Source organism: Megalopta genalis, chromosome 5 (genome assembly GCF_051020955.1).
Source record: "Megalopta genalis isolate 19385.01 chromosome 5, iyMegGena1_principal, whole genome shotgun sequence".
Lineage (NCBI taxonomy): Eukaryota > Metazoa > Arthropoda > Insecta > Hymenoptera > Halictidae > Megalopta > Megalopta genalis.
Genome location: NC_135017.1, coordinates 5,336,497 through 5,355,705, shown reverse-complemented (window position 1 = coordinate 5,355,705; position 19,209 = coordinate 5,336,497). Strand labels below are relative to the sequence as shown.

The window sequence follows — 19,209 nt, the reverse complement described above, 5'->3', positions numbered from 1 at the left end:
CCTTCCGTTCGGCCGATGCAACGCGCCTTAACGGCGATGCAACGCGCCGATGCCGGGAGGCCGCGGAAGGTCGACGCCGCGAATGCCATTTACCATTGTTCCAACGAATACTTATTGTTTGCCGACGGTTCCCCCGTGTCTACGGAGAACCGAACGTCCGCATAAATTATCGGAACTACCGTATAGAAGCATCCTCCGATAGCTGTGCTATTTCTGCTGATTGGCTACGTTCCACGGCGAAATGTTCTTCCATCGGTTATTTGCGGACAAAGCGGACAATTTTTAGAGGATGAATGAGCAGATGAATCATTGGAGGAATCGTTCGAAAATGATCGTTCTTCTGTTATCTTCTACCTCTGGGTTTTCATAATTGATTAAGAAACTTACTATTTTACACAAAGTGTTGCGTCCAGAGACAAGGGCCATAAAAAGGTCCCACCATTGGGGAAACCATCTCAGGCCCCAACAAGGGTCAAGGCAGACACCCCCCTCCAAGGGGTGATTCGTGCCTTGACCAATAATAAACAATCTACCTCCATCCACGGGTGCTCTTCCACGACTTTCCAGCGTTGGAAGAGCATTCTTCCACCAGCGCTCGCAGAGAGTGCAACACAAAAAATAAAGTTCTCTAAGACTACTAGAGACCCTTCCACGTCATTAGTTTGCCGTAGGAAGCGCGAAACGAGCGTACAATAGTTCGGTCGCGCATGTACGTTAGGCGACTAACCGAACGTACGGACAAAACACAAAGATCTAATTGTTTACAGTATTGCGCTTGCAACAGTTGCAACTAATTGATCAGCCGTTTAAACTGATTGGAACACAAATGTGGCAATGACTGTTTTATTTATAATATCGTCGAGATCATGGAAATCATCTGAATTATTGACATCACCACGATCATCGAGATCATTAAAATAATCGAGATCGTTAAGATCATCGAAGACATTGGGATCGTCGAAATCTTTAAGATAATCGAAATCATTAAAATTATCGAAATCATTAGATGCACGGACATCGCCAGAATCATTCAAGTCATCAGAATTATCTAGATTATTGATCATCAAAATTATCGAAATTATTAAGGTAATCGAGATCATTAAGGTAATAAAAATCATGAAGAAGAGCATCGAAATCGGAGATCATCAAAATCATTGAAATCGTCAAAACCCTTAAAATTGTTGAAACCATTGATACCATCGAAATCGGAGATCTTTAAAATCATTGAAATCGTTAAAACCCTTGAAATCGTCGACATCATTGAAATCGTCGTAACCATCTGAATCAATTACATCGTAAAGATCATCGAAATCATTAAGGTAATCAAAATCGTGAAGAGCATCGCATCGAGGTTATAAAAATAATCGTGATTATCAAAGACATCGAGGTCATCAAAATTATTGATATCATCATCAGAGTCATTGATACCGCTAAAATCGTCAATATCATCGAAATTGTCGAAATCATTGAGATCATCGAAATCGGAGATCTTTAAAATCATTGAAATCGATAAAACTCTTGAAATTGTCGACATCATTGAAATCGTCGTAACCATCTGAATCAATTACATCGTAAAGATCATCGAAATCATTAAGGTAATCAAAATCGTGAAGAGCATCGCATCGAGGTTATCAAAATAATCGTGATTATCAAAGACATCGAGGTCATCAAAATTATTGATATCATCATCAGAGTCATTGATACCGTTAAAATCGTCAATATCATCGAAATTGTCGAAATCGTCGAGATCATCGAAATTTACGAAATCATTGAGATCATCGAAATTTACGAAATCATTGAGATCATCGAAATTGTCGAAATCATTGAGATCATCGAAATTTACGAAATCATTAAAATCGTCGAAATGATCGAAATCATTGAAAACGTGGAATTTGCTGAAATTTGCCTGTGCTATTAAAGTCACAGAGACGAATAACCTTGGCATAACCCATCGGTTTTCTGACGGAATAATGTTCATTGTAACATGGCCTCCTTTTCGATCCTCTAATTGTACTGCTGCAGTTAGATTAACATAGTGATCTCGTTCCCCCATGCTACACACAGACACGGAATGCCAGCGATTCAAGAAAAGGCGACAACTAGGAGCGTAGCAGCGACTAGAATGTCGTCGCAGACTGGTGTCATCACCTGTTCCGTGTACGCTGCATCCTTAAACGACGGTAATTGCCGGTCGGGTGACGCAAATTGATCTATCGCATTATTTGCGCGCGATCCAGGGTCACAAGCGAGGATAATTTATTCCTCCCGTCGCGCGCCGGCCGACCCACCGATTTCTAACGCGCTCTTCGCATTCGAATTCGAATGGGATCTAGATTCCCCGACCTTCTCCTCTCCTTCAGTTTTGCTCAACCTTTCAATTCTGCACGTTACGATCCTCTTCGCCTTCCAATTCTATTCCTTCCTATTCTCACTTCCGAGATATCGTCGCTTAAGATTCTGATAACTAATTACAGAAAGTTCTTCCTAATTGACCCTCAGCTTGGACGATTTGGAAAGAGGAGGTACGATTGTTTGAGTTTTTTTTATCGAAATCATTAAGATCATCGGAAACAGTAGGATCGTCGAAATCTTTAAGATAATCGAAGTCATTAAGATCATCGAAATCTTTAAGATAATCGAAATCATTAACATCATCGAACACATCAAGATCGTCGAGATCTTTAAGATAGTCGAAATCATTAAGATCGTCGAAGATATTAAGATCATCGCGAAATCTTTAAGATAAACAAAATCATTAAAATAATCGAAATCATCAAGATTGTCGAAAACATTAGGATCATTGAGATCTTTAAGGTAGTCAAAATCATTAAAATAATCGAAAATATTAGGATCGTCGAGATCTTTAAGGTAGCCAAAATCATTAAAATAATCGAAAATATTAGGATCGTCGAGATCTTTAAGGTAGCCAAAATCATTAAAATAATCGAAATCATTAAGATTGTCGAAAACATTAGGATCGTCGAGATCTTTAAGATAATCAAAATCATTAAAATAATCGAAATCATTAAGACCATCGAAAATATTGGGATCATCGAAATCTTTAAGATAATCAAAATCATTAAAATAATCGAAATCATTAACATCATCCAACACATCAAGATCATCAAGATCTTTAAGATAGTCGAAATCATTAAGACCATCGAAAATATTAGGATCATCGAAATCTTTAAGATAATCAAAATCATTAAAATAATCGAAATCATTACACAAACACATCAATATCGTCGAGATCTTTAAGATAGTCGAAATCATTAAGATCATCGAAAATATTATGATCGTCGAGATCTTTAAGATAATCAAGATCATTAAAATAATCGAAATCATTAACATCATCGAACACATTAAGATCGTCGAGATCTTTAAGATAGTCGAAATCATTAAGATCACCGAAAACATTATGATCGTCGAGATCTTTAAGATAAACGAAATCATTATCAAAGACATCGAGGTCATCAAAATCATTGATATCATCATCAAAGTCATTGATACCGCTAAAATCGTCAATATCATCGAAATTGTCGAAATCGTCGAGATCATCGAAATTTACGAAATCATTGAGATCATCGAAATGATCGAAATCATTGAAAACATGGAATTTGCTGAAATTTGCCTGTGCTATTAAAGTCACAGAGACGAATAACCTTGACATAACCCATCGGTTTTCTGATGGAATAATGTTCATTGTAACACGACCTCCTTTTCGATCCTCTAATTGTACCGCTGCAGTTAGGTCAACATAGCGATCTCGTTCCCCTATACTATGCACAGACAGGTGAAATTGTGACTCGCGACGTTCCCCCTTATATCCGCAAAATTCCCTCGAGATTCCTAGCGATCTTCCTTCCGAATTCCAGACTGAATCATTCCACGTCCTCACGCTTCCGAGTAATCTCCGACGTTCGATTTCCAATCACGAGAACGAGAGAAATACCCGCGAGATGATACACAGCGGGGCAGAGAATTTCTATTTCGAAAGTTCATCCACGTGAATCCCCGGATGACGCAGGCCGCCGCGGGATCTTTCGGTTTCGAAACAGGAAAATCTGTGTTCCGTTCGACGAACGCTTGCGAGAGCCGCTTTAACCCTTTCGCTACGGCGGTTCAGTCCGCCGTAGCGCCACTCCTGAACGGAACCACCCGCCGAAATTGTGCACATTGCGCGTGGATAGTGTATTTGGGAAGAAAAGGGATTTTTCTTTGAAACAATATAGTTATAATTTCTGCATAAGGTATAAAGTTATTTAATAGGTAAAAAAAGTTTCATTAACAATGGAAAAAGTGAAGAAATAATATATAATATACAGTAATAAAATAAAACATAGTATTCATAATACAAAACATAATACATAATAATTAGTCCTAAAGTTAGTACTTTCGATTTTCTATCCCTTTATGACATGTAACACAATAATAATGGGAAATGCAGGTAGAACAAATATAACTTGAATGGTGTGTCGTTTATTTCGGACTGTCGTTTGTTTGTTTCGTCAAAAGATTCACGCAATACCAGCATGTCGGATATATCCGGCGTTCGGCTCCGCGAGTGTTCATATGGATGACGGATATATCCGTCGTTCGGAGCGAAAGGGTTAATCGGCAATTTCTATCCTCCCGGATCGGAGCGCGCGTGCATCGTTTCGTTTCGTCCCGAGCATCGCGCGAACACATTGACTGGAAAAAGAGGAAGCGTTTAGCGCGACGCGTAATTAATACACGTTGCGTAACCGTCGCAAATGCTTCTACCTCGCCGATTAACGACGCGGAGAAAAAAAATGCGGCGCGCTTCTGGGCAAGCTTGAAAATGGTAATACATACGCGGCACGCAATTTCCGCCGCGGACGAAACGAACGGAGATAATCGTCGCTCTATTCTGCCGGGATATCGTGAAAATTTATGAATAAACGAAAAATCGAACGAAAAATCGAACGACATGTTCTTTGCAACAGTATCACGCGTTATATGAACTAAATTTCTTCTCAAGAAACGCAAACTTGTCGGAGATACGTGGCCGAAAAAAATGATTTTCGCCATATTCTAACTTAATTATGCAATAAACATGGTTCACAGTTCACAAGTAATACTAACTACATACGTTAATAAATAATTAATAAATAAAATAAATATAAATAAATATAAATAATATAATAAAATAATAATATATAATATATATATTATAATATAATATATATTATTATTATTATTATTATTATTATTATAATACACATATAATATTATATATATATTAATATATATATATATATCTATATATATAATATAATAATAAAATAAAATAAAATAAAATAATACTATCGCGAACAAAATATCGTTCGATTTTTCGTCCTAAATCGAAGGAAAGAAATGCTAGACCATGCGCCGTCGTGGTCCACAAGGAATAACATGTACCATTTCGTTAGAACTCGATAAAATGTAACGAAAAGAAAAGGCATTTCGAATCTCGAAATGTTAAAGAATATACGTGCCAAATGACGATGAATTCCATCGACGTCTTACGTTATACAAAAAATTGCCAAATATCGTCTCTCATTCGAACGCTTCGCACGAGTACTCCCCCTTAGCGAAGCCAGCTAGGAGCCCGAGAGCAGAAGAAATCAACGTCATGAAATCTCGTTTTTTGGTCCGCAATTAACACAGATTCGCCGGCGACTTCCGATATACCTGTGGAACCGTGTTCGAAGCATTTGCATAAGTAACAGCAGCTCGCCGGTAAACAAATATTTTACGACGGTCAATTAGCATTTAAAACGAAATTGAAAAGTAGGTATTCGGTATTGGAGACGATAGCACGCGAATCTCTCGATCGATCTACAGGAATCTTTTTTCTGGGAAAATATGTCCGTCGAGGCGCCTAAAGCTGGACGCTTCGCAGGGAGCGGACGAGTACTCCCGGCGCAAAGGGACGGGAGAGAGAGAGAGAGAGAGAGAGAGAGAGAGAGAGAGAGGGAGAAAGGGAGGGAGGGAGAGAGAGAGAGAAAAAGAGAGAGAAGAAGGGAGAGAGAGAGAGAGAAAGAAAGAGAGAGGGAGGAAGAGAGAGGGAGGGAGAGAGAGAGAAAGAGAGACAGAGAGAGAAAGAAAGAGAGAGAAAGAGAGACATAGAGAGAGGGGGAGGGAGGGGGAGAGAGAGAGAGAGAAAGAAAGAGAGAGAGAGAAAGAAAGAAAGAGAGAGAAAGAGAGAGAGAAAGAAAGAAAGAGAGAGAGAGAGAGATCTCCCGAGGATCGTAACCTGCGAACGCCCTTGTCAGGAATGCAATCTCCGATCTGGCGGCTCGTTCGAGCGCTTCCGCCACCGGTTGTATGCAGATGCGTGTGCGCACGCACACGGCGGAGAGATCGCGGAACAGGTAACAGTATCGTGTTTTCTTTCCTCGGTCCGTCGGCGAATGAATCACAGCTTCTTTCGCCGTGTACGAACATCCCGGGCCGGGTTCGTCGACCGATTAAGTTACATTTTCGGGATCGTGGACCTTTCGACGGCGTCCGCGGCCACGGAATCTGGCCGCGCCGGCGAACGGCGCAGCGGGGTCTCGCTAAAATACCAGAAATGCGATCGCAACGACGTCTCGCGCTGGCCAAGGAAGTCGCGTTGTTCGAATATGTTATTCACCCCGGTGACCGGCGGTTCGGTTTTCAACGACGATCAGCTCCGTTTCATTTTACAACTGTGCCACGAAAATTGCCACCAGTGGCTGGATTTCGAATTTCCTGCATTGAAATCGTGCCGGTCACCGGTGACCGTCGCTAGAATTTTTCCCGTGTTACGTCATTATACGCTGATTGTTGTGTCGGACGATGTGTAAAATGTTGTCGAAAGCGTTGGTGAAAGGTGCAGAGTGCACCGGTCACCAGTGACCGTCGGCGAAATTTTCAGACATATATAATAATATAATATTATATAATATATATATATAATAATATATATAATAATATAATATTATATAATATATAATAATATATTATATAATAATTATTATATATATTATATTATATTATTATATATTCTAATGAATATTAGATTATTACACCTAATTGTTTTATCCACCGTTGGAAATATTGATTACAGCGGTAGAACGCGTCGGTCACCGGTGACCGGCACTCGGGTTCTCCAACAAAAGGTTCTCCAACACGGGTTACATCGACATATAGAAATGATTACGTTCACCAGTGGCTAAAATTATCTCCAAAATAATTGTTTCAGTAGTCGAGTGCGTCGACCACGGGTGACCGTCACCGGGTACAGTTAACCAGAGGGTCGAATTGACCTAGAGAATGCCCGGTCTGTGGCGGCAGCGTTGAAATTAATCGGAACGCTCGCGGCGTTTAAATCATTCCATAGAGGTAACTGTTGACCTAATCGCCGTTCCGGCCCACTAAACGCTATTCGAGGCGAGAATTGATTCATTCGCCGGTGCGAAATGATCTCATATTCATTCGTGTCACGATCATCCTCGTCGGCCGGGGAGATTACGTGTAGGAAGGAGAATGTGGGCCCACTCGTCATCCGAGGCACGACTGTTTTTTAACGGCCGACAATCCCAGATTTTCATCGTCGAAAAATAACTGTGACGCGACCGTCGACTCGCTCATTGTCGACCCGCTCATTGTCGACTCGCGGTCAAAATTTGTCATCTCAATCGACTCTAGGAGGCGACTATTAAGCCGCGAAAAGTCATTACACGAAAGAAAGGAACAGGTGGGAGTCTACGTGGTAGCTAAATCCAAATTGAAATATGAATCAAAATTAAATTCGAACTAAACTAAAACCAAAGTGAAACTAAACTGATGCTAAATCAAAACTAAATTGAAACTAAACTAAAACCAAATTGGAACTAAACTAATGCTAAATTGAAACTAAAACAAAACCTAAATTGAAATTAAGCTAAACCTAAATTGAAATTAAGCTAAAACTAAATTGAGACTAAACTAAAACCGAAGTGAAGCTTAACTGTGATGCTAAATTAAAACTAAATCAGAACTAAACTGAAACTAAACTAAAATCAAATTGGAACTGAACTAATGCTAAATGAAAACTAAATCGAAACTAAAATGAAATTAAGCTAAAACCAAATTGAAACTAAAGTAAATCTAAATTAAAACCGAATCAAAACTAAATTCAAACCAAACTAAAACCAAAGTGAAGCTAAACAAATACTAAATTAAAACTGAATTAGAACTAAATTGAAAGTAAACTAAAAATCAAATTGAAACTAAACTAATGCTAAATTGAAACTGAATCAAAACTAAATTGAAATTAAGCTAATACCAAACTGAAGCTAAACTAAATCTAAATTGAAACTGAATCAAAATTACATTCAAACTAAATTAAAACCAAAGTGAAACTAAACTAATGCTACATTAAAACTAAATCAGAACTAAATAGAAACTAAACTAAAACCAAAGTGAAACTAAACAAATGCTAAATTAAAACTGAATCAGAACTAGATTGAAACTAAACTAATTTGCATTCGCATAATTTCACTTTGATTTTAATTTAGTTTGAATTTAGTATTGATTCGGTTTCTATTTAGATTTAGTTTAATTTCAATTTGGATTTAGCCACCACGATTAAGCCACCGTAGACTCCCACCTATTCCCTTTCTTCGTGTAGAGGTTTTCGAATTCAAATTGATTAGAACTCGTTGCTCGACGCGGAGAGAGCAGCAGCATCAGCAGCAGCCATTGGCCGGGGACTAATAACGCGAACGGAGCAAGTAAAAAGGGGAACTATTCGATTGATCTTCTCAGGGCCGAACATTCCTACGGCACGCTATAAGGAAAGACCGGTGTCTCGGTTCTTTCTTCTCCCGGCGAGTTAATTGCGGCCTAGGCTTCGCCTGAATCGCCTAGGAACGATCATTCATGCGATCGCTCGGCCGAGTGTTCACGGAAGACTTTAACGATCCGCAGAATCAGATGCTGCGGATCTTCAGCTAGCGTAATTGACCGTCGGGCTATAGCTGGAGAACTGGACACCGGGCCGGGAAAGATCAAGACGTTGCTTTCGAAGTGGGACAACCGACGCGGACGACGTGAAAATCATTAACGGGAAACACAAACAATTATAGTTCTACCGCGATTATAAACTCTACGCGGATCTCCTCGGTTATATCCGATGCTAATCGGAAGAATATGAATGCTCCGATGATGGAACAATTACTTGGATACACTGTGCCTGGGTTAATCATCGACGATTATTGCCACAAATGCATATGAATCTCGCTGCAAACAGAACATGTGCGTGGATGATTGAAGCATCGGTAGTTAGAATAATCGAGCTTCTGCGAGATGGTTACGGAACGGTTTGATTTTATCTTCGTACGATTTAGTTTTTATTTAGTTTCAGTTTGGATGCGATTTTTTTGGTTCAATGTGGTTGCAATTTCGTTTTTAGCTTAGTGAGAGAATTCGACTTTATTTTAGTTTAATTTGGTTTCTGTTTAATTTCAATTTAGTTCTGATTCAGTTTTAATTTAATTTGAAAATTTTTATTTCAGTTTAGTTCTAATTTGATCTTAGTTTAGTTTCAATCTTGTTCAGATTCAGTTTTAATTTAGCATCGTTTTAATTTCAATTTGATTTTAGCTTAAGTTTAGTTTCTCAATTTAGTTTTGATTCAGTTTTAATTTAGCATTGGTTTAGTTCCAATTTGATTTCAGTTTAGTTTCAATTTAGATCTGATTTAGTTATCATTTGGTATTAACTTAGTTTCAATTTGATTTTAGTTCAGTTCTAATTCAGTTTTAATTTAGTACATTGTTTAGTTTCACTTTTCACACTAGTTTGAATTTAATTTTGATTCACTTAGTTTTCACTTAGTTTCGAATTGATTTTACTTTAGTTTCAATTTAGTTTTCACTTAGTATCAATTTGACTTTAGTCCAGTTTCAATTTAGTCTTGCCTCAGTTTCAACTCAGCCACGGTTTAGTTTCAATTTAGCCTCAGTTTAATTTTCATTACATCAAATCTCTCGACGGAAGCACTCGCGTGGAGATGCACCTTGACTGCTCTGATTAGTAAATGAAATTAACAGCGATATGTTTCTCAGTAGTAATCTCTAGGTCCCGATTCCTAAGAAAATTTCCAACGTCTCAATATCGGCTCTGGCGGTGTAGAGTTTCGTTAATCGATATATCGCGAGTAAGTGGATCAGATTTATGCCGAGTCTCCACTCGTAATCAATTTCAACAGAATAATAACTAGAATTCGAGCTACGTACACGATTTTGCGTGAACATCCCGTATATTATTAGATCATTAAGTACAGAATGCATGGGTTTTATTAAAAATTATAGAGTAAACTAAGCATTTCATACTTAATGGCCTAATATACAGGGTGCCCCGTTTAAGCGTAAACAGTGAGATACCTCAGACAGGATTCGAACTATGAAAAAAATATTCTCGCAAGAGCTGTATGGGTCCGTTTGCTCTATTAGGGCCCAGGGAAATCTAGTAGAGCCTAGCAGTCTTAAAAACTCCGGCAGAATCTATTCGAGTCAAGTCAAATCCAGTAGAGCCAAGTAGAGTCTGGTAGAGCTCAGTGAAATCTAGAAGAACCTAATAGTCTCGCAGAGTATAATAGAGTCTATTCGAGTCAAGTAAAATTCAGTAGAGTCTAGTAGATTCTAGTAGTCTTATAGAGTATAGCCGAGGCTATTCGAGTCAAGTAAAATCTAGTAGAACCTAGTAGTCTTGCAGAGCGTAGCAGAGTATGTTCGAGTCAAGTAAGATCTAATAGAGCTAATTAGAATCTAGTAGAGCCTAGTAGTCTTATAGAGTGTAGCAGAGTCTATTCGAGACAAGGTTAAAATCTATTAGAGCCAAATAGAATCTAGTAGAGCCTAGTAGTCTTATAGAGTGTAGCAGAGTCTATTGGAACCAACTAAAATATAGTAGTGCCTGGTCTTATAGGTTATAGCAGAGTCTATTCGAGTCAAGTAAAATCTATTAGAGCCAAATAGAATCTAGTAGAGCCTAGTAGTCTTATAGAGTGTATCAGAGTCTATTGGAACCAACTAAAATATAGTAGTGCCTAGTCTTATAGGTTATAGCAGAGTGTATTCGAGTCAAGTAAAATTTATTAGAGCCAAATAGAATCTAGTAGAGCCTAGTAGTCTTATAGAGTGTAGCAGAGTCTATTCGAGTTAAGTAAAATCTATTAGAGCCAAATAGGATCTAGTAGAGCCTAGTAGTCTTATAGAGCGTATCAGAGTCTATTGGAATCAACTAAAATATAGTAGTGCATAGAGTTATAGATTGTAGCAGAAGCTATTCGAGACAAGGTTAAAATCTATTAGAGCCAAATAGAATCTAGTAGAACCTAGTAGTCTTGCAGAGTGTAGCAGAGTATATTCGAGTCAAGTAAGATCTAATAGAGCTAATTAGAATCTAGTAGAGCCTAGTAGTCTTATAGAGCGTATCAGAGTCTATTGAAACCAACTAAAATATAGTAGTGCCTAGTCTCATAGATTGTAGCAGAGTCTATTCGAGCCAAGAAAAATCGAGTAGAGCCAATTAGAATTTAGTAGAGCCTAATAGTCTACTAGAGTCTCAACACAGTCAAGCAGTCAACGATCGATCCCGTCGATTGTTTGAGGACACCCGGTACGTGGCCACGTGCACGAGATCAGCTCGGACGCGGAGCTTTCTTCGCGGAAGAGAGTTCGCTCCGCGGAGTGTATAAGGTCACGCCACGGAACACGGCTCACCTGACAGGATTGTGTTTCGTCCTGCGCGATGTGTGCTGTGTGTTACCGTACGGCGGCGCACGGGCCGCCGCGGACGTTCGTTACGTTACGTTACGTCTGACGTTATTCTACGCGGCGCGGCGCGGCGCGCCGCGGCATGGCGTGTTACGTATCCGCGAAGTTCGCCCGCGAGCGGAACGCGCCGCCGCGCCGAACGACCTTACGATTCATTTTCTCTCGGGCTTTCGGGTCGGTGATTGCGCAAGCCGATTTTTCCCGTGGGATCTACCCTGTACGGCTTCCTGGATAGGAAGTCTCCCGGGTCGCACGCTCCTTGCCTCGTCGAATATCCCGATTTTTCCGTCAGTCCGCCCGATGCTACTTTCGCCGATACGATTGTCTTGAGCCAAGCGGATCTCTTAATAGCGACGGCGACAAGTATTCGAACACATTTTACAAACGCAATAAGTTTAAAAAGATAAATCAGAACTAAATAGAAACTAAACTGAAACCAAAGTGAAACTAAACAAATGCTAAATTAAAACTGAATCAGAACTAGATTGAAACTAAACTAATTTGCATTTGCTTAAAATTTCACTTTGATTTTAATTTAGTTTGAATTTATAGTTTTGATTCGGTTTCTATTTAGATTTAGTTTAATTTCAATTTGGATTTAGCCACCACTTTTAAGCCACCGTCGATTCCCACCTGTTTCCTTTCTTCGTGTAGAGGTTTTCGAATTCAAATTGATTAGAACTCGTTGCTCGACGCGGAGAGACAAGTATTATTAGTATTATATTATATTATTAGTATTATATAGCGACAAGTATTCGAACACATTTTACAAACGCAACAAGTTTTCTAAAACTGGACCAAATTAGTAGAAAGTTTTTTTTTAATGTTGAAGGTACTACTTTACTCTACAATGATTGAAATACTTTTCTTGATTCTTTTATTAGTTAGAATGCCAACAAAATGAAAAACTCACGTTTTTATTTGAATTTGGAACGAAAATTTAGAAAATCCGTTAGAAAATCCCCCTCTCCATCGGTTACTATACTCTCACAATAATTTTTCTTATATTTAACATATTTGCAATAATATATTTACTTATATTGTTAATAAATTAAAGATATTGTATTTTTTAAATAAAATTTAATCTATAATTTTCATAGCCGAATCAAAACTTTAACTCCTTAAGGTCCAAAAAAATACGGAAACTAATTTTTGAAATTTCTGAATCATTGAATTAAATTTATCCCGATTCATAGAATTGAATTTATTCCAGTTTATGGAATTGAATTTATTCCAGTTTATTCAATTAAATGTATTCTACTTTATTCCATTGAATTTATTCCAGTTTATTGAGATATGCAGCTCCATACTAAAATCAATTTTAATTTTTGTTAAATAATCGACAAGATAATAAAACAAGAATACTAATAAAATATAAGAATACAATATATATAATATATATAATACAATATAAGAATACAAGAATACTAATACTAATAAAACAAAAATAAATATCGAACAGTCCTTCCGGAACAAATTTTGGTATAATACTTCTTGTTCCAAGAGGATGATAATAAAAGCATCTACTAATGACTTGCGGTCGAGATCGAGGACTATGATTTATTCGTCAGGTGTTCATGGTAATTCCATGTCTAAACGAATCATCCTCCGTGGAGAGGCAGTTACGATTGCCGCGTTCCACGCGAACCACGATTCGCCAACGCAAATAGAGCATCCTCTCTTCCTCCGAGAAACGAGTGTTTTCTTCACGGCTAATAAAGTTCGAAATTACAAGAAGCGACGGTGTGGAGGAGGGGGGGGGGGGTCCCAGGTGGAGCGCTTCAGAGAGCCTTGTGCTAGCGATGGGTCACGGTTGAATCTAGTCATGTACTTTTTTATGGACAAATGTTGATTTATCATAGGACAAATGTTGATATTTTTATGGAACAAATGTTGATATTTTTATGAAAAAAAATGTTACTTTTCATACGGTACAAATGTTAATTTCATATCGACCTAATCGATTTTACTTAAAAACTGTATTCAACAATTTCTAAGCAACTATTTGTTAGTCATGGATCGAACGAAGTTTGTTCAACCCTGTCAGCAAGTAGCTAACGATTTAAGGTAGCTAATAGAAAGCTAGTGTGTAGAACTGTACCTGCGGATTAAACCGGGCCCATTATTCAATGGTGAAACGCACGCGTCAATTCGAAATCATAAATCCTATTAACTAAATCAAGCTTTGTTACGTTCTACGAGGTGTAAGGTTGCAGACGTAACAGGCGCAGCAAATGCAATTCCTCCTATTCCTATGTCAATAAATTGTTAATTGTTAATTGAGTGGGCTAGAATCGCAGCGGCGTACACTCTACTCCAAAAGTATTAGAGGACACCGGTTGATTCGCAATAAATTTGTAGTTTCTCGTTCAGTTTAGGTAATTTTTTACGCGAAATAATATTTCAATTTGCTTTGTTAAGAATCTATTATTTAACGCTAGATTTACCGAGCACCGAAAACAGCTGTTTTATATGAATTTATACAAATAAATTAATAAAAATTATTCTGTTTTTGAACGAGTGTTATTACAATGTTTACCGCTAATATGTTGAATAAATAACTCGTAAATGTATTTTTGCAATGCAATCTGAATAATCGTAAATTAACAAATTAGTGAACCGTCATTTTGACGAGTTCCGTCGACCTAGTGTTAATATAATATTTCAACCATATTTTTTCTGTTCTGATCTTAGGGACTCCAGCCCTGATCTTAATTGTTCATCTCAATTGTTCTGATTTCGTCTAACTTATACAGGCAATCGTAGTGGATTTGTATTTTTTAATTTTTTATGGCAAAAATTAGTAGCTGAAGTACAACTATTACTATTACTATTATTATAATTATTATGTTATTATATATACATATATATAATTTATTATATTGTTATTTATATTATATCTTGTTCATATATATAAATATATATAAAATATAAATAAAATATTATATATAATATATACTATTGGTACACGATATACTTCCATTCCTTTTATTTTTTATTTTTAATTTAATTGAATAATCGTCTTGGAAGATTTTTATTTTGCTTAACGATCCGTAGTCCGGTCATCGCTGCGACGACATTCGCTCTCGAGGGATTAGAATTCTAAGATTTCGAAGATCGGAGCTTTCTGGATCATCGAAAGTCTCGGAGGAGCAGCCGAGGACCTTGGGAGCCGCTCCGGCAACCATATTCGCGGAGCCATCGCTGGCACGGCGGCGCATGGAGAGGAAAGGGACGTATAGTCCGAGCGCACGGAGCGGAACGGGGCCCGACGCGTGCATTAATAATCCCCACGAACGACCAACAGAAAAAGAGGAGTCGATTTACCGTCAGGTGAACCGGGATGTAAACAGGATATGCCGTCGAGAGAGGATAACGCGAGGACACGTCGCGGTCTGGCAAGGTCGTTGCCACCCGGCCCCCAGGCTACTCACCTGCGAGAAGTCCCGGCTCATTTAAGTCCCCGTCCCCATTTAAAGTGCGCGCATCCTTTGTCGCTTATGGTCTCCTCGGGGACCGAGCAGACTGTTCCGCCTCGTGGGCGAGCAGAGCGCTCGAAAATGTCCGGAATCGAGGGCTCGGTCGAGGTTCGAGTTTGTTACCAGTTGCAGCAGGTGCGACAACAATCGAAAATTCCGAGAGGATTCGATTTTATTAGAGGCTGTGTGGCTGCTGCAATGAAATCGAAAGCTCCGCGGAGGTTCGATTTTGGCGCGGGGTGTATAGTCCTCGCGCGACAAGAAGGCACCTCCGTGTTTGCTTTCCCCCTCTTAGCTTCCCCACTGACGCAGCTAGTGGCCGAAAGCTGTGACGAAGACCGCTGCCGGCCAAAAGCGGCCGACAGCTGCGTCAGTGGGGAAGCTAAGAGGGGGAAAGCAAACACGGAGGTGCCTTCTCGTCGCTCGAGGACTATATAGCGAATACAATAAAATAGAAAGTATAGCGTAGGATCCGATTTGCCACGTGATGTAGCAAATACAGGATGTCCCGCATTTTCTCGTACGTGCAGTGTGTAACGAAAGTATTCGAGCACTAAAAAATCATTTACGTTATATTAAAGTAGAGTATATATAGTGTAATACATAGTATATAGTATACATGTGAAAATACAAAAAGAACTTTCGATTTACTATAAAACGTTACCTAGATAATTAAATAAAATATTAAAAACATCGAAATTTCGCACTACCTAAGTATTCGAACATCTTATAAAATTATCTTGAAAAGTTATAAAAATAAATTCGCTTCTAAATTCGAGAAGTTCGATATTTTAAAAATTATTATGACTTGTTTATAGTATGCATTTTTTCCTTTTTTCGTTGCAACTTGTACAACCGAATCCACTTTACGAAGATGGGTAGCTGTATATAAGACGTATAAATATAAATTATCTGAATTTTTGTCAATGCACTCGAAGAAACTTGTAAAACTGGAATGCATTTTTGGTTGGTTTTTCCCATATCACACCTGGCCAAGGTAAAAAGCTGAAGATTTCCCAATTCGGTCATCAAGCGACTTCATTGAAAACGGGAACATCTCCCAATTCAATGTTAAGAAATGACATTTAAATTGCTAAAGTTGTGCTTAACATCGAAATCTCCCGGAACGCTGCTAACAGGGCACAGTAATTGACTCCTACTGTATGATGCTGGGAAACGAGACCGAATATACAGGGAAGAAGGTCGATCGTGTGTGAAGAGAAACGTTTTTGGAGCGTCTCGTTCGAAGCGTTGATCACGAATCGAGTGTTCGTTAATTGAGCCGGCACATCGATATCGCGGCGCAGCATGCCGTAGGGGGGGAGGGGGGATGCTGCCGTCGATCTGAAACCGCGTTTCCATGCGGCCGGGGATTTAAGGTCGAGTCGCGGCCCCGGGAAAACGGAGATCGCAGAAAGGATGTCACGGGGATATGTCAGGGTGGCAAGGTCGTTGTCGCCGAGAGCAGCGTTCCGCGCGCCGATGCGGCGTGCTCAACATTTCAAGGACCTTTCTCGGTCGCGTGTCGTGCGCGTACGATCTTATCGGTCCGAACCGAGCCGACCCGAGTCTAGTAGAACCCTAGCAGAGTTTAGTAGAGACTAATGGAGAGCAGCAGAATTTAACAGAGCCTAGCGAGATCTGGTTCAGCTTCGCGGAGAATTCTAGGAGAACCTAACTGGGCCTAATAAGATCTAGTAGTATATCTTGCAGAATCTAGTAGAATATAGAAAAATCTAGTATAATGTAATAGAAACTAGTATAACCTAATATAACATAATAAAAGCTAGTATAAGTTACTAGAATCTAGTATAACGTAATAATAGAAGCTGGTATAATCGAGTATAACGTAATAATAGAAGCTGGTATAATCGAGTATAACGTAATAATAGAAGCTGGTATAATCGAGTATAACGTAGTATAACTAGTAAAAGTTAGTAGATTCTCGTAGAATCCATTATAACGTAATAGAAGCTAATACAATTTAGTATAACCTAACAAAAGCTAGTAGAACCTAGTAGAACTTACAAGAATTTCGTAGAACCTACTAGAATCTAGTAGAACCTAGTAGGATCTTGCAGAACCTCGCATAACTAAAGTAGGAACATGTAAAGCATAGGATATAGCAAACAGTCTAGTAGATCCTCGTACGATCTAGTATAGGCTAACAAAGATTAATATTGTTTAGTAGCGTATAACAGCTTCGTGGGCCCTAGTAGAGCCTACTTAAGATTAGTAGAGCCAACTGGGTTTAATTAGAGCTTAGCAGAGCCTACTAGCGCGCGCCTAGTATATAGAAAGATCAGATACAATCTAGTGGGATCTAGTAGAGCTTGGTAGTACCTAATATGATTATGTATATGGAACCTAGTGGGACTTCATAGAGCTTAGTAAAGCCTAGTAGGGTCTAGTAGGAAGACATTGTAGAGTCTAGTGGGTTCTAGTAGAGCTTAGTAGTATGCGCTACTAGAGCACTAGGCGCTCACGTAGAGCCTAGTGAGACTTAATAGAGCTTAGTAGAGTCTAGTAGGGGACCTAGTAGAGCCTAGTAGAACCTAGTAAAGCCCAGTAAGACTTAGTAGAGCGTAGTAGGAATACCAGGTAGAGCCTAGTGGGATCTAGTAGAGCTTAGTAGTGCTTAGTATAACTCAGTAGTGCCTAGTAGTATCATGTAGAGCATAGTTAGATTTAATAGAACTTATATTAATTTTAATAGAGCTTTGATAGAGAGTCCAGTCGGACTTAAAAGAGCTTATTAGAGCCTAGTAAGGGTCCTAGTATAGCTTAGTAGGACCTGGTAGAGCCTAGTAGAACCTACTAGAATCCAGCAAGACCTAGTAAAGGCTAGTAGGAAGACCAAATAAAGCCTAGTGTGACCTAGTAGTGTTTAATAGTACCTAGTGAAGCTTAGTAGTACCTAGTGAAGCTTAGTAGTACCTAGTGAAGCATAGTAGTGCTTAATGGAGATTAGTAGTGCCTAGTAGTATTACTTAGAGCCCAGTTGGACTTAATAGAGCTTAATAGAGCCTAATAGGGGACCTGTAGAACATAGTAGGACCTACTAGATCCCAAGAAAGTGTGTCAGACTTTCGTAGAATACAGCAGGATCGCGACAAGACCAAATAGAGCCTAATGTGACCTAGTAGTGTTTAATAGTGCCTAGAAGAGCTTAGTAGTACCTAGTGAAGCTTAGTAGTGCCTAATGGAGATTAGTAGTGCCTAATGGATATTAGTAGTGCCTAGTAGTAGTACGTAGAGCCCAGTTGGACTTAATAGAGCTTAATAGAGCTTAATAGAGCCTAATAGGGGACCTGTAGAACATAGTAGGACCTACTAGATCCCAAGAAAGTGTGTCAGAGTTTTGTAGAATACAGCAGAATCGTGACAAGACCAAATAGAGCCTAATGTGACCTAGTAGTGTTTAATAGTGCCTAGAAGAGCTTAGTAGTACCTAATGAAGCTTAGTAGTGCCTAGTGGAGCTTAGTAGTGCCTAATGGAGATTAGTAGTGCCTAATGGAAATTAGTAGTGCTTAATGGAGATTAGTAGTGCCTAGTAGTATTATGTACAGCCCAGTTGGACTTAATAGAGCTTAATAGAGCCTAATAAGGGACCTGTAGAACATAGTAGGACCTACTAGATCCCAAGAAAGTGTGTCAGAGTTTCGTAGAATACAGTAGAATCGCGACAAGACCAAATAGAACCTAGTGTGACCTAGTAGTGTTTAATAGTGCCTAGAAGAGCTTAGTAGTACCTAGTGGAGATTAGTAGTGCCTAATGGAGATTAATAGTGCCTAGTAGTATTACGTAGAGCCCAGTTGGACTTAATAGAGCCTAATAGGGGACCTGTAGAACATAGTAGCACCTACTAAATCCCAAGAAAGTGTGTCAGAGTATTCTACATTGTAGAATACGGCAGAATCGCGACACCAAAGG

General features: G+C 39.0%; 1 protein-coding gene across 5 annotated transcripts in view; it reads right to left on the bottom strand.

Annotated features, from left to right (window-relative positions):
- The window catches only part of LOC117224088 (uncharacterized), a 211,503-nt gene that overhangs the window by 89,074 nt on the left and 103,220 nt on the right, over nucleotides 1-19,209 (bottom strand). The gene's annotated exons all lie outside the window — the stretch shown is intronic.